The sequence below is a fragment of the Setaria viridis genome, chromosome 6 (assembly GCF_005286985.2).
Source record: "Setaria viridis chromosome 6, Setaria_viridis_v4.0, whole genome shotgun sequence".
In the NCBI taxonomy this organism is placed as follows: domain Eukaryota; kingdom Viridiplantae; phylum Streptophyta; class Magnoliopsida; order Poales; family Poaceae; genus Setaria; species Setaria viridis.
This window is the reverse complement of record NC_048268.2, coordinates 25042033-25057423: the sequence shown is the minus strand read 5'-3', so window position 1 is coordinate 25057423 and position 15391 is coordinate 25042033. Positions and strand designations below refer to the sequence as shown.

Sequence of the window (15391 nt, the reverse complement as noted above, 5' to 3'; positions counted from 1 at the left end):
GATAAATTGTTCGTCCCTTGCCGCATGGTAGCTCTTCTTGGTGTCACCCATGGCGATCAGACGGAAGTTGTGGTGGCATACATTTAGAAGGATCGTCACGTACCTTTGGCACATCCACCGTCTGCCATTTCAAGATCACCAAAGATGGTTATCCTCAAGGAGCGGAAGGCATGACCTTGTACGTCAAGCTTGATTCGTTAGAAGACATCTACAAGATGCATGGCCATCACTAGTGTTACTGAGACGAGTAGGTGGACCTCAGACGAATCAAGAAGCTCAGTATTTAAAAGTCCTATGACGGTATCGAGTGGATCGGGGATTATTTTGATATATTTCTGAATTTGTAATATATTAATGTGTGTGGATTATTTTGATTTTTTCGAACAATTGGTTATTGTGTTCTGTTAATTTGGATTTTTTGAATTTGTTAAATATCGTTAATTTGTGAATCAAACAATTTTTAAATGTATTAATCTTGTTATATATCGTGCTTAAATTATCTTGATGTTTTCCTGGATTAAAATTGATGAACTTGATGTTTTTTTGAATAACAAGAAGATTCAATCGGGTTCCAAATAAAGCCAATTACAATGTTAACTTATTCTTACCACCTAGAAATAGGACCGGTTAGAATATCAATTTAATCTAACCGGGTCCGAATTTGGCCGGTTAGAATGTTATCTTATTCTAACAAGCCCAGACATCTTATATATACTAGTCCACACCGTCACCTTAACCCTACCCACACATCCACGTAGTCTAAACCCGCCAGCGGCGGCCTCCCACTGGTGGAGAACTCACCTATTATCCCGGTTGGTAGGGTGCAAAGATCTCGAAAATGCATCCGGGATAAACCAACCGGGACAAAAGGGGGGGTCTTTTATCCCGGGTCACTCAACCGGGACAAAAGACCCCCTTTTATCCCGGTTGGTAATACCAACCGGGATAAAAGGGTTCACCCACGGCCGGCGCTGCAAAAAAAAAAAATTCCCGAGCTCCCAGGAGGCCCCCCCACACGCGCAAGTCGCAAGTCACGCGATTTTTCACGCGAAATATGCGCGTGCGCGGTTCGTGGGATTCGAACCCACAACCTCCAGCCTCGCGCGTAGCTTCCTTACCATCCCACCTACACACCACATCTGACTATGTAGGGGATACTATCCTTTTGTATTAACTCGTGGGGGACCCTTTTATCCCGGTTGGAAACACCAACCGGGATAAAAGACCCCCTTTTATCCCGGTTGGTGTTTCCAACCGGGATAAAAGGCTCTTGACCCTTTTATCTCGGTTGGTGTTACCAACCGGGATAAAAGGGGGGGTCTTTTATCCCGGTTGGTGTTTCAAACCGGGATAAAAGGCCTCTCAGAGTAATTTTTTCCCACTAGCCTTTGCAACCGGGATAAAAGGTCCCGGTTGGTGAGCCCCCCACCAGTGACCGAGTTTTAATCCCGGTTGGTGAACCTTTTGTCCCGGGGCCAACTTTAAACCGGGACAAAAGGGGGTGGATGGAAAGTCGTTTCTCTACTAGTGTCCTCTTCGATTCCCATGCCACCTCCTCCTCCTTTACTCGCGAGACATTGGAGCGGGAGCTCACCAGCTACTGTCGTTGCCTCACCTTCCGCCATCACCTCCGTTTGCCGTGGTGGGGGTGTCGGAGGTTCAGCCAGCGCGGTGATGCCGACGTAAGCGACCCGCCAGTGGTGTAAGCGCCGAAGCATTATGAACTACACTACGTTGTGTTGTTTTAATTCAGCAATTTTAGTTGATGCCTGAGCTACTAAGCTGGGTTTATATGTTTTGTCGATGTTGTTGTTTAATATGCTCTATTAAGTTCTATTGATGTTGATGTTCATGTGTTCTGTTGATGTCGATAATTATCATCAGTTGATGTATGTGTTCAGTTCAGTTCAGTTGATGTTTAAACTGCTTTGTCGTGTTGATGTACGTGTTGAATTCTGTTCAGTTAATGTTTAATCTATTATGTTCAATTGGTGATGAGAGTAATTTGTTGTTACGAACGTCTAGCGTGCAAGTGCATATTCTTTTGTGTGCATCAGTTATTTGTGCAGTTCATTCATTACATTGCGGTACTAGTCATGGATCTCATGGATAGCAGAATTGGCAAAAAAAAAAAAATTCTGGCTGCCTTGACAGTATTCTAACCAGGGCTAATCGATACAAGTAGTTATAGGTTAACAAATGTAGTGCCGTAGTTATACACTGTTAGGACTATACCCAATCCGTGTCAGCGGGGTAACAATCGCCAGTAAAATTAGGTACTAAATCATACTGGCGATCAGCGAAAGCTGATTAAAATAATAACATATTCTAACTGGTAAAAAAGTCTCTACCAGGGAAAGTGGCTCTAGTACCAGTTAGGAACCACTTCTGGTACCGGTTGTGCAACCGGTACTAGCAATTTTGATACTAGAGGGGTCCCTTTAGAACCAGTTGGACTAAAAGGTGTTAAAAAATTTAAAAAAAATTGAAATCCCCGATCACACCCCCCGCCGGCGGCCCCCGCTGCCCCTCTGCCTCCGCCCGCTCCGCCGTCGCCGCCCTCCGCCCGCCCACCTATACTAGTCGCCCGGCCCTGCCGTCCCACCACTCCGCCTCCACCTCCGCCTCCGCCTCGCCGCTCCGCCTCTACCCGCCACCTCCGCCTCCACCCCGCCCCGCCGCTCTGCCCCGTCCGGCTGCCTACCGTAGCCGCTCCGCTGCGACCCACCACCTGCCATTGCTGCTGCCACCTCACCTCGCCCCGCCGCTGCTCCTTACCGTCGGTGAGGGGCGAGTGGAAGGGGAGGGGAGGGGAGGCACAGATCGAGGAGCATGGAGGGAGAGAGATAGGTGGGGAGGGGTCACTAGTAGAGAACTGATCTTCGACGCCCCCTTTTGTCCCGGTTTAAAGTTGACCCGGGATAAAAGGGGGCGCACCACGGTAGGCAAAAATGGAGGGGAGATTTAATCCCAGTTGGTATTTGCAACCGGGACTAAAGGCCCCCCTTTAGTCCCGGTTGTAACGGCTAGCTCCCGTGCGTCGATGGCGTGCCCCTTTTGTCCCGGTTGGAGGCTCCAACCGGGACAAAAGATTGGCCGTTTTGTCTCAGTTGGAGCTTTTAACTGGGATAAAAACTCATCCCCCATTATATACCAAGACAGAGGCCTTTCTTCCTCCTCCAGCCCAAGCTAGTCCACCACAAAAATAGAGAACTGAGCTTCACCTACTCTCTAGAGGTGCCGAAGCAAGGGAGGTGCTGCCCGAATTTTTTTCCCTCATTTTCGTGGGAATTTCACTCATCCAATGTGTTGTGAAGGTTTGCTACCTCATCCTCATGTTACGCTTTAATTTATGCTTTGGAGAGGGAGAAAAATGAGTTTGTTTGTTAGAAAAAGGGAGAATGAAGAGGATTTGTATTTATACATGTTTTTGAGCTAGAATGTGATGGATATTTTGCTTGTTATATACGATTTGTATTAGTTAAAACAACTTGATGTGTAGAATGGAGATAGATAGTTTATTTGCTAGAATGTGAAGTAGAAAATGGAGAGGTATTTTGAGCTAGAATGTGAGGGAGATTGATGTGTCATATATAGTACGTATCCTTGCAGTGGTTTAAGAATGATGCTACGCTTATCTAGATAGTTTGTCTTGTCAAATTCAATATGGTTTTTCAAATCCATACTTGTTGAACTTGCATACCGTGTTCATCTCGGTGAGCATGTTCTCCGCCGAGCAGCATCGTATATCAAGGAGGAGCTCTGATTCTACGAGAAAGAGCGGATACGGACATCATGGAAGATCATGTCCCCTTTTTTGTAAAATCGAAGCTCTTCCATGACGAAGTGCGGTGCCACCTAGTTGAGAACATGCTCGCCTAATGATCACAGTCTTCAAGTTCAACAAGTTCTGTAGTGCTAAGGTATGAATTTTTGTACATAGATGGCTTCTGCTACTGGAGGAAGTGGCGATGGTGGGGGCGATCATCGTTCCTCTTCCGGCAAGGGGAAAACCATAGTTGTCCCTTGGGATAAGCCGAAGAAAATAATCATGTTGGAGAAAGCAATGCTTCGTTATTTGCAGAAACGTCATAAGCAATCCTCAAGGAGTGGAAGGCACGACCTTGTATGTCAAGCTTAATTCATTAGAAGACATCTACAAGATGCATGGCCACCACTAGTGTTACTGAGACGAGTACGTGGACCTCAGATGAATCAAGAAGCTCAGTATTTCAAAGTTCTACGACGGTATCGAGTGGATCAGGGATTATTTTGATATTTTTCTGAATTTGTAATATGATACTGTGTGGACTATTTTGATTTTTTCGAACAATTGGTTATTATGTTCTGTTAATTTGGATTTTTTTTGAATTTGTTAAATATCGTTAATTATTGGAGAAAACAATTTTTAAATGTATTAATCTTGTTATATATCGTGTTTAAATTATCTTGATGTTTTTCTAGAAAAAAATTGATGAACTTGATCTTTTTTTGAATAACAAGAACATTCAATCGGGCTCCAAATAGAGCTGATTAGAATGTTAACTTATCCTTACCACCTCGAATTAAGGCTGGTTAGAACAATTTATTCTAACCGGATCCGAATTTGGCCAGTTAGAATGTTATCTTATTCTAACAAGCCCAGACCTCTTATATATACTCGTCCACAGAGCCACCTTAACCCTACCCACACCTCCACGTAGTCTAAACCCGCCGACAGCGGCCTCCTCTTCGATTACTATGCCACCTCCTCCTCCTTTACTCGCCAAGCGCGGTGATAGTGATGTAAGCGACGCCGCCAGTTGCATACTCCGGTGATGTAAGTGCTGAAGCATTATGAATGAATTGCTCTTTTACCCAGTTAGGCTTTTCGGTTCTGTTAGTTATCATCATGATGAACTACACTATGTTATGTTATTTTAATTCAGCAGTTTTAGTTGATGCTTGAGCTACTGAGCTGGGTTTATATGTTTTGTCGATGTTGTTGTTTAATATGCTCTATTAAGTTCTATTGAAGTTGATGTTTATGTGTTGTGTTCATGTCGAAGTTTATCATCAGTTGATGTATGTTTTCAGTTCTGTTCAGTTGATGTTTAAACTGCTTTGTCTTGTTGATGTACGTGTTGAACTATGTTCAGTTAATGTTTAATCTATTATGTTTAATTGATGATGAGAGTAATTTGTTGTTGCTACGAACGTCTAGCACATGCGAGTGCATATTCCTTTGTGTGCATCAGTTATTTGTGTAATTCGTTTATTACAATACGGTACTAGTCATGGTTCTGATGGATAGCAGAATTGGCAAACAATTTTTTCTGGCTGCCTTGACAGTATTCTAACCAGGGCTAATCGATACCAGTAGTTATAGGTTAACAAATGTAGTGCCCTAGTTAGACACTGTTAGGACTATACCCAATACGTGTCGGCGTTAACAATTGCTAGTAGAATTAGGTACTAAATTATACAGGAGATCAACAAAAGCTGATTAGAATAATAACATATTCTAATCGGTGAAAAAGTCACTACCGGGGAAAGTGGCTCTAGTACCGGTTGGGAACCTCCCTCTAGTACCGGTTGTGCATCCTGTACTAGCAATTCGGTACAAGAGGGGATCCCTTTAGACCCGGTTAAAATAACTGGTACTGAAGGGTGTTAAAAAATTAAAAGAAAATTGAAATCACCAACCGCACCCCCCACGCCTCCCTCTCCCCCCCCCCCCCCCGCCGGTGGACCACGCCGCCCCTCCACCCACCCCTCTGCCTCTGCCCGCCCCATCGTCGCCACCCTCCACCCGCTCGCCGACCCGCCGCTCCGCCTCCGCCTCTGTCCTGCCACTCCACCTCCGCCCGGCACCTCCACCTCGGCCCCGTCCCACCGCTCCGCCCTGCCATGCCGCTCTGCCCCACCCCATCCCGCCGACCACCGTTGCGGCTCCGCATCCGGCCCGCCGTGACCCGCCACACCACCTGTCGTTGCTACTGCCACCTCACCTCACCCCACGTGTGGGAGGAGGAGGAGGGATGAGGAAGGGATAACTACTCAGAGGAGGAGGAGGGAGGACAGAGGCAACGCGTGGGGGGGGGGAGGGGTCCGCATGGGAGATTTTAGTTTCGGGTGGGGTTCCCACCCGGTACTAAAAATCCCCCATTAGTACCGGGAGGATCCTTCACCCGGTAACAAAGCCTTTAGTATCGGGTGGAGACTCCACCTGGTACTAAAGGGTCTCTGGGGGATCCCAAATTTGGATCCGGTACTAATACTAACATTAGTACTGGGCAAAAAAGTGACCGGTACTAAGCCTCAGGACGAGAGGTTATTTTTCTAGTAGTGAGTGTAACAGCATGTTTAGCAAGTTATTCGTGGCTATTCTAGCACTGGCAACAATAATGTACCCTCATTTGTATCAGGGTCGTGATAGGGGTTCCAGCACCGGCACGAATGAGGGTCGCTGTAGTAGTGCTGCCCTCAAAATATTATTGCGTCGGTTAGAATACTGTCGGGCCATCTCATATTTTTCAGATGTGAGAAGTATTGTATTATTAGGTTTGAAGTATTTTTGAATCAAAGGATTTTCTTTCATGAATAATATTAACCATATGTTAGGGTGCCCTTGTCTACACCAAATGGCAGGTGAATGTCAGAAGCATGTGAACGTTAGTTAGTTCCACTGGTAGAAAACTCGATATTAGTCTTGGTTGATAGGCCTCAAATCTCTCTAAAAAGCATCCAGGATAAAATTTATGAGACGGGGCAGATCTTTGGTCCTGGGTCGTTCAACCGGGACTAAAGGGGCGGTCATGCCAGGTGCGGCACGAGCCCCTTTAGTACCGGTTTGTTTTTCCAACCGGGATTAAAGGGCATACGCGCCTTTGTAGGCGCATGCACGTACGACTTAAAACTTTTTTATAATAAAATCAATCTAGTATTTATACAAATCAAACTAGTATTTGTACAATTACTATATATACAATTCTTAGTATATTCCTATACAAATCAAACTAGTATTTACACAATTACTATTTATACCAAAATCTGTCTAGGTCATTCCTAGGATCCTCCCGTCTAGGTGTTGCTCAGTGTGTCTAATGCTCGTCCGTTGTAATGATATTCTCCTTATGGATTTATCACCTTGTCCACTAGGAATCCTACAAGACCTTCACATATTGCCCCTATTCTATAGTTTTGTTTGTCCAGGAAGTTGTATACCACCTCCAACATTTTCTCTAGCTACTTCCGTATCTGCTTTTGGTTAACTAGGGATGGATCCATGAAGCCAACATGGAAGTGCGCTTCTATGCGGCACATCTGAATTAGCATCCTACATAAAATGGAAGACGAAGTTAGTAGGGTGACGCACGCAAAAGAAATAATGATATGAGACAAAAATTACGTATAGATAAACATACACTTACATAACCTAGGCGCTGATGAGAGAGACATCAAGGGCATCCTGATGGTACACTTCATATATATCCTTGAATTCCATCACAAGACTTTCTCGCCTTCGCCGAAAAAAAATATCAGTTTTTCCCTGAGACCGAACATTTTCCTCTCATTGGCAGACTGCTTCATGTACCATTCATGGTATTCATATAGCTATGTGGATAGCTTCTGTACCAGCTCAGGCCTTACTAGAGGCTTGCCTAGCTCAAAGGTCCATTTCGGTACAAATGGCTCTAGAGCTAGCATATCAACTTGCCCTAGACATTCAGCAAGGCACATACCTGTTTCTTGCATGAATCTCATGATATATGTGTTTGTTGATCCAAGAGCATTGCTACTATCTTTTTAGCGTCTTTTTCTGGTAGATCCTCGAGGTGGGGGACAGTACCACTTGAAGATGACTTTCCTTTCCTTTTTTAACTCTCATCAGCCTTGACTAACGCCCGGTCGTAGTTTGATAGTTGTGGAATCATCTTCTTGGCTCCTTTTGACATCTTAATAAAAAATTATAATTTTCTTGGATCTACTGGCGGTGGCTCCATCTGCTTTCCTTTTCTTTCTTTGGTTCTTTTTACAGAACCACTCCCTGCATTCTTCTTTGAGTGCCTTCCATCTTTCCGCATCGGTCATATCGGTTGTTGGCTTCTCAGTGGGCTTAGGCTTCTCTGCTTTCTTCTTTTGCTGACTTGGCTTGGAAGGCGGTGGTCGCGACTTCTTCAGTGGTGCTGCAGGTTCCTTACTCGATGCGGGTCTTAGTCCCGGCGATGGTGGGCAGGGAGGGGTGTTGTTGTCGTCATCGTTCGCACCACCAGGATGTGCTGGAGATGGAGACTGTGATCGAGCAAGAAGCGACGGTCCCGGTGGTGACGACAGTCCTGGAGCTGGAAATGCTAGAGATGATAGTCCCAAGGGCCAATGTGAGCTCATCATTCTCTCTATCCACCTTGAACCTCCCAGATTTAGCATTTTCAATGTTCCTAATAAGCCTTCCGGCCTTCTGACGTATTGTTTTATTGAAGACCAATGTCGCATCCTGTTGGCTCAGATTGCCTTCATGAGCATAATACCAATTTTTCAATCGATCAGGCCAGTCAGGAGTTGCTGGTACGATACCCCGATCGATCAGGTCTTGTTCCATCTTGCGCCATCTGGGAATTGCAGTGCTGTAACCACGTCGCCCTAGATGATGATGGTACTCCTTGCTAGCATTGGCAACATTGATGCGAACCTTACTCGCACCACCTTCACTCGTCTTGTATTTGACAAATGACTCCCAGTGGTCCCTTAACTTTGGCCACTCATCGAAACCCGGAGTTCGACCCTTCTTGATGAAGTTGACATCCAACATCTTCTTGAATGTCTGGAATTCGGTGACCATCTTCTTCAGCATCCACGCTTTCACATCTTTTTCAACATATCCTTTGGGAAATGTGAAGTGTTTCTTGATATTTGCCCACAGCATATCCTTTTGTGTATCCGGGGGCGTGTATAGATCATTTCTATTGCCCTTTCATTCCCTAATGCTGATGGGCACATTGCCCGGTTTGACTCACGTACTTTCTTGCCACATGTTCGGGAGCAACTGATGTGCCCTCTTCTGTGACTTCCGTGATGTGATGCCTTCCCTGCATTATCTTTGTAAGACCTCGGGGCTTATTTCGGTTCGTTGATCTAGAGGGCTAATGGTTCAAGATCCATTAATTAGTACATAGTAATAATGAATATGAAATTATAGATGGGGTAAAACAATGGAAATGATATATACCTCACTGGAACCTTCCGTCACGGCAAGGTTTTGCTCGGGCTCTTCATTGCCATCACCGGATATGTTGAGGAACATGTCCGCCTGGCTGCTCTCTTCGTTGGTGTACGTTACGGGCAGGTTGGAGCCACTACCACTAGCAATAATCTGCTCCATTAAATACCTTGCATGCTCCTCATCTGCCATCACTAACAACCATGAAATCATAGATATATGTACGTTAAGGTATATATATACAACACCTCTAACAAATGTCTTGAATGAAATTTACATGAAAACTTACAAGAAATTTCCATGAATGTTTTGAATGAATCTTACATGGATGTCTTGAATGAAACCTACGTGTATCACGTTTTCTCTACCTCCTTGTTAGCTTGGTCAGCCCCTTTCATTATTTGTGGCAATACTCATGGATTTTATGGGGAAGAAAACAGATCACTACAGACAAGCTAACAGGTTCCGGGTATTCTTGTGCGTGCTGTCACTACTCACTTGATGGTGGTCCATGTACCCGTCTCTCTTCTTGATGTTTTCATGGTACGGTGTTGGTATATTATTTATAGTGATTCTGGAACCTCTAAAGTGGCTAAATTATTGTTTGTGGTAACTAGATGCTCAAGGTATGGTAATGGTAACTAAGTGTTCATGGTACAGTAAAATCCAATGTTTTTAATGCGGTTACCCAAACCTTGACCCCTTTCTTTGTCTTACATTTGGTTCTAGTAATTCAATGTGTTTAGTCCTCAACTGGTGCATTCGGACTCTTCCACATGCGGATGTGCTTATTGTAACTAATATTTTTATGGTATATGGTAAACTATGCTATTAACTTGTAGTCACTTGGGATGCTTTAAAATGGCAACAACAGCACCTTGTAGAGCTTGCATCACTCGTAAGAAACCCACATTAGCGACGGCTCTAAACCTCATTACTGATGGTAGATTTTTGCGTTACTAAATTATATCATAACTAATGCTACAAAATTAGTGATGCATTTTAATTACCCTTCACCAATAACTCTCACAGTGACATGTTTTTTTAAAACACGTCACCAATGATTTGCCATTGAGATAACGCATTTAACATGTCACCAATGACAAGTCATTCATAGCGTGTGTTGCTAAAAACACGTCACTATTGAGGATCAGTGGGATGAGATTTAAACCAAAACACGTCACTACCAAGGGTTATTAGTGACGGGATTTAAACCTAAACACGTCGCTATTGAGGATCATTGGTGACGGCATTTAAATCAAAATTTGTCGCTATTGAGGGTGTTTCGGGATGATCTAAAGTGGCTAAATTTTAGTGTTAACTAGGTGCTCCCGGCATGGTAACTAAGTGTTCATGGAACAGTAAATTCAAATGTTTTTCATGTGGCTACCTAAACATTGCCCCCTGTCTTTTTCTAGTAATTCAATGTACCTGGTCCTCAACCGGTGCTTTTGGACTCCTGCGACATGTTATGCTCTTATTTTAGCTAACATATAATGGTATACGGTATATGGTAAACTATATTATTTATAGTCCTTTGGGATGCTCTAAAATATGGCAACAACAGCACCTTGTAGAGTTTGTCTGTGAATCAATGTCAGTTAGTTCCAAGACATATTATGTAGGTTCTTCAGCAAAGTCAGCAGAGAGAATAATACTTCAGATATCAGGGCAGAGAGAATAATACTTCAGATAAAGTTAGTGCAAGCGGCTAGAGGAATACAACTTTATGGAGCCAGGTCAGCAGCAGCAGCAGCATTGAGTGTTATTCCTTGAACAATAGAATGATATCAGGGCTAATATCCACGGCAAGGTAGGCAGGCCGTGTATCACGTTTCATCTACCTCCTTGCTAGCTTGGTCTGCACCTCTATGACATCTTCTCTTGGGGTATCCACGACAAGGTAGGCAGATCGTGTATCACGTTTCGTTTACCTCCTTGCAAGATTGGTCTGCCTCCCTATGACATGTTTTTATATTTTTCTGCATCCTGTCCTCACTAGATGGTGTTCATGAAGACATGTCCACAGTGTTGGCTCAACAATTCATGGACCACGTGGATGGATGCAGTTTCAATCGTACAACTACTCTACTGTTTTCTATATTGTGCTCTACACGTACCAAAAATGTTCCGTTTCATTAGGACATTCTTTGATCAAGATTACTCTTTTTACAATTCACCGTCCTGTCTAGGATATCATGTCTAGGTGATAATCATGCTTCATACCATTCGATGGTCTCGATGGTCCATTATCTGCCACACTCACATGCAATTGTGCTTCATTAGTCTACGCTGCATTTCAGAGGTGAATATCATATCATGTCTTCCTCTGTCATGGCTAGCAATCTCCGTGTCCTGATCGATAGAGACTGCCTCCTCTTATTTTAATTTCAGGCCTGCTCTGGAGATTTTCACTGCATCTGTCTCTGTTCTTGTCGTTTTCATGGTACGGTGTAAGGTACAGAATTTATAGGGATTCAGGATGATCTAAAGTGGTTAAATGTTTGTGGTGACTAAGTGCTCACGGCATGGTAATTGTAACTAAGTGTTCAGTAAAATCCAACATTTTTCATGCGGTTACCCAAAACCTTGTCCGATAACTTTTTCTAGTAATTCAATGTGCCTGGTCCTAAACCGGTGCATTCGGACTCTTCCGTGTATGCTCTTATTTTAACTCAGATTTTGTAGTATATGGTAAACTATGGATTTTGTAGTGATTTGGGATGCTCGATAATGGCAAAGTGTTTGTTGTAACTAAGTGCTCATGGCATGGCTAACTCAATACCTCCACCTACTACATACCATGTGTCATGACTAGTACACTACTCATGAAGACATGTCCATAGTGATGGCTCAATAATTAATGGACCACGTGTCAATCGTACAGCTACCCTACTGTTTTCTATATTGTGCTCTACACGAACCAGAAGTGTTCCGTTTCATTAGGACATTGTTTTACTCTATTTACAATCTACTCATTTGATAGGTATTGTCTTAAGGGATTTGAATTATTTTTGAATCATAGTATTTTACTCATGAAATGGATGGTATTAACCTCTGTTAGGGTGCTCTTGTCTCGTTTAGTACCGGGTGAAATAGCCGGTACTAAAGGGTACATATTAGCATCGGTTAGTGTTAACAGCTGGTACGCTGGTTGGTGCTCGTTATTAATGACACCCTTTATCCCTATTTATCTTAAATAATAACATTAATTTAATACCTAGACTATTGATCATACCTAATAATTGGGCTGTTTTCACAAATGTATTGTATTTTGGAGGATATTCTATTTTTTTGGAAATTAGACTATAATGGACTATAATTGGACAAAGCCCTCAATAAGCGTCGACTCAGAGAAAGATGAAGGCCAATGGGCCCAGAGAGGGCCTGGGCCAATCAACCTATAGAGCCCAGGCTGATCGGCCTAGGGTCCTCAGGAGCCCAATGGTGCTCATTCTTGGCGAGCAATCCTCCATGATGCCTTAGGGCCTAAGTCTCAAAAGATATGGCAAGATGATTTTGGAATCAAAGTGAATCAAGCGACGATTTGGAAGGTTATCAAGAGGCATTCTTATCCCGAAGCTATTGATATATAAGGTCCACATGCAAGTGAAAAGAAAACTTCAGAACACCTGAGATTACTCGGAAACGAAGGGGACGTGAGGAGCCATAAGGAAGAGCCTGTCCAATCGGCCTGGACCGCCTAGGCCAACATGTCAGTTAGTTCCGAGGCATAGTATGTAGGTGCTTCCCCAACGATACTTCGGAAAATTATTGAGGTGGCACAATATTTCTGGTCATATATACTGTAGATCAGCAGATGCCAATGTTATATCAGAGCATGTGGGCTGACCAAATAGCTTCGTACCATATTGAGTCTGCAGCTTGTCTGGTTGCGCGAATTATTGATGAGGCAACCCCATCGCCCCTGTCTTCGATCTCGATGGTCGATTATTGCAATCACTGTCCTGTATAAATATCTGCCACACTCACATGCAATTGTGCTTCATTAGCCTACGCTTCATTTCAGAGGTGAATATCATGTACGTCATCCTCTGTCATCGCTAGCCATCTCCGTGTCCTGCCCAGTTAATAATCCATCATGCTACACGACAGCACGAACGACATGAGGACTAGGACTAGCATAGTGCTGTACAGTTTCGAGACTGTCATGATCGATAGTGACTGCCTCTTATTTTAACTTCAGGCCTGCTCTGGAGATTTTCACCGCGAGGTAAAATAAATTTGCACACCACCCTTCTGGAGCAGTAGTATGTATTCCATGATTGTTGATAGGAGTTGCATGGCAATGAAGATTGCCATGTTACATATGTCATTATTTATGCATGGTCCCTTTTCCTTATATCCATCAGTCCCTCCCTGGCATTCATATGTACTCATCCAAAGATGACCTGTATACTAGTCCAAGCATATTAATCATGCGTGTCCATATCCTAAAAATGTGTTGCACGTTTCTATAGTATGGAGAAATACTTGTAAGAGATGACAAGAGGAAATAATCAATAATGGATTAGACATACAAGTGTACCATGTATCTTTTTGAATGGCTCGCGTGACATTGAAGTAGGTAGTCATATGGAAATATAGAAGAGTCTGGAAATAGTATGACCCCTGTACAAATGCATTCATCCTCCCACATTCCTAATATCATATCTTGTCTGTTGACTCTCAGCTAGTCATCTTTAACATTTCTTAAATTTTGTTGGAATTCAAAATATATATTTGCAAGATTGTTTTGCCCCCTGCAAAGTAAGGATTTTAGTCTCGGTTTCACGGTACCGATTGCAACATCTGATACTGAAGGTACTAAAGGTGCATTCTCCGTTGCTGGAGGGAAGATTGAGGATTTGGTGGCAGAAGGAACAGGCTGAGCCATCATCGTCGACTGAGGATCTTGTTGGTGCAGTGGCATGCGTGGAGATGGAATTTTCTGCACAGGTTATGTATCTGCTTGTTCATTGAACGGCAATAAAATATCTGAAGAAAACCCCATCGAGGCGCATTAGTACATACGACTACAACTTAGGAACCACCTACTATTTGTTGGTTGTCCCAAATATCTGGTCGTTGATGGCCTGAATGCCAGTTAGTTCCGAGGCGCAGTACGTATGTTTTTCCACAGCGATACTCCAGCGAACTGAGTAACCATATATATGCTGCGGAGAAAAAATTATTGACGTGGGCTTAATAATACTGCAGCCATATATAAAAATTGTTGATGAGGCAACCCCATCGCTCCAGTCTTCTTGATGGTTGATTGCAACAGCGTCCTGCATAATTATCAGCCACAATCACATGCAATGCTTCACCTATGTATCCTGTCTAGGTGATAATCCAATATGCTGCACGACTGCACGAAGTAAATTCTTGAAGCAGCTTCAACTATGTCAACGAAGGACATGCAATTTCTAGACTATCATAGAGATATATGTAACAAATCACAACTAGAGAACTAGCTTTCCATCCCCAAATTCATAGAGAACAAGCTTTGCTAACATCAGTACTGAATCGCCCCTGGAGAAGTACTCGTCGGCAACACCATCCGGCAGCCGGTACTAATATACTACTACTAGAGAAGAGACTATCACAGTCGTCCTATCACTGTCGGTTTTCATCGAAACCAGCGGATTTTTAACCGCCGGATTTTTATATGATCCGATGGTGAAAATTGAAACCAGCAGTGATAATAAAACATCACCACCGGTTCAAATTAAATTATGAGCCGGCACCGAATGGTACTACGGACCAGCGGTGATAATAAAGCTGGGGTCTCGAATCCGAAATATTTACTTAATCCAGTTGAATGCACTGCGCCCTCCGGCCCCTCTACCTTCCATCCCACCAGCCCGGCCCCACCCCACATGCGCTCTCTCCCCACATGCCCCCCTCTCCCTCCCGCTCTCTCCCTCTAGATCTCTACCTTCCGCCATATCCTTCCATCTCCACCTCCCAAAATCTCTCCCTTCCTCCCGGATCTTGCCCTCCTCCTGCCCCGCCCCTCCCCCTCCACTCGCCCCTCATTCGCGGCTGCAAAGAGCAGCAGTAGGGCAAGGAGCAGCGATGACCGATGTGGGGGTGAGGAACGGTGGCCGGTGAGATGGGGCGTCGCGGCCGGTAAGATGGCGAGGTGCGGCTGTGGTGTGGGGTGAGGCGCGGTGGGCCGAGGAGCAA

At 44.0% G+C, this 15391-nt stretch overlaps 1 long non-coding RNA gene across 1 annotated transcript; it reads left to right on the top strand.

The window, feature by feature from the left end:
- The first annotated feature begins 12501 nt into the window (after positions 1-12501).
- Positions 12502-14450, top strand: LOC140223148 (uncharacterized). The gene is made up of 2 exons (XR_011898588.1): positions 12502-13433; positions 14024-14450. It is a non-coding gene; the product is annotated as an uncharacterized lncRNA (long non-coding RNA).
- The last annotated feature ends 941 nt before the right edge of the window (positions 14451-15391 follow it).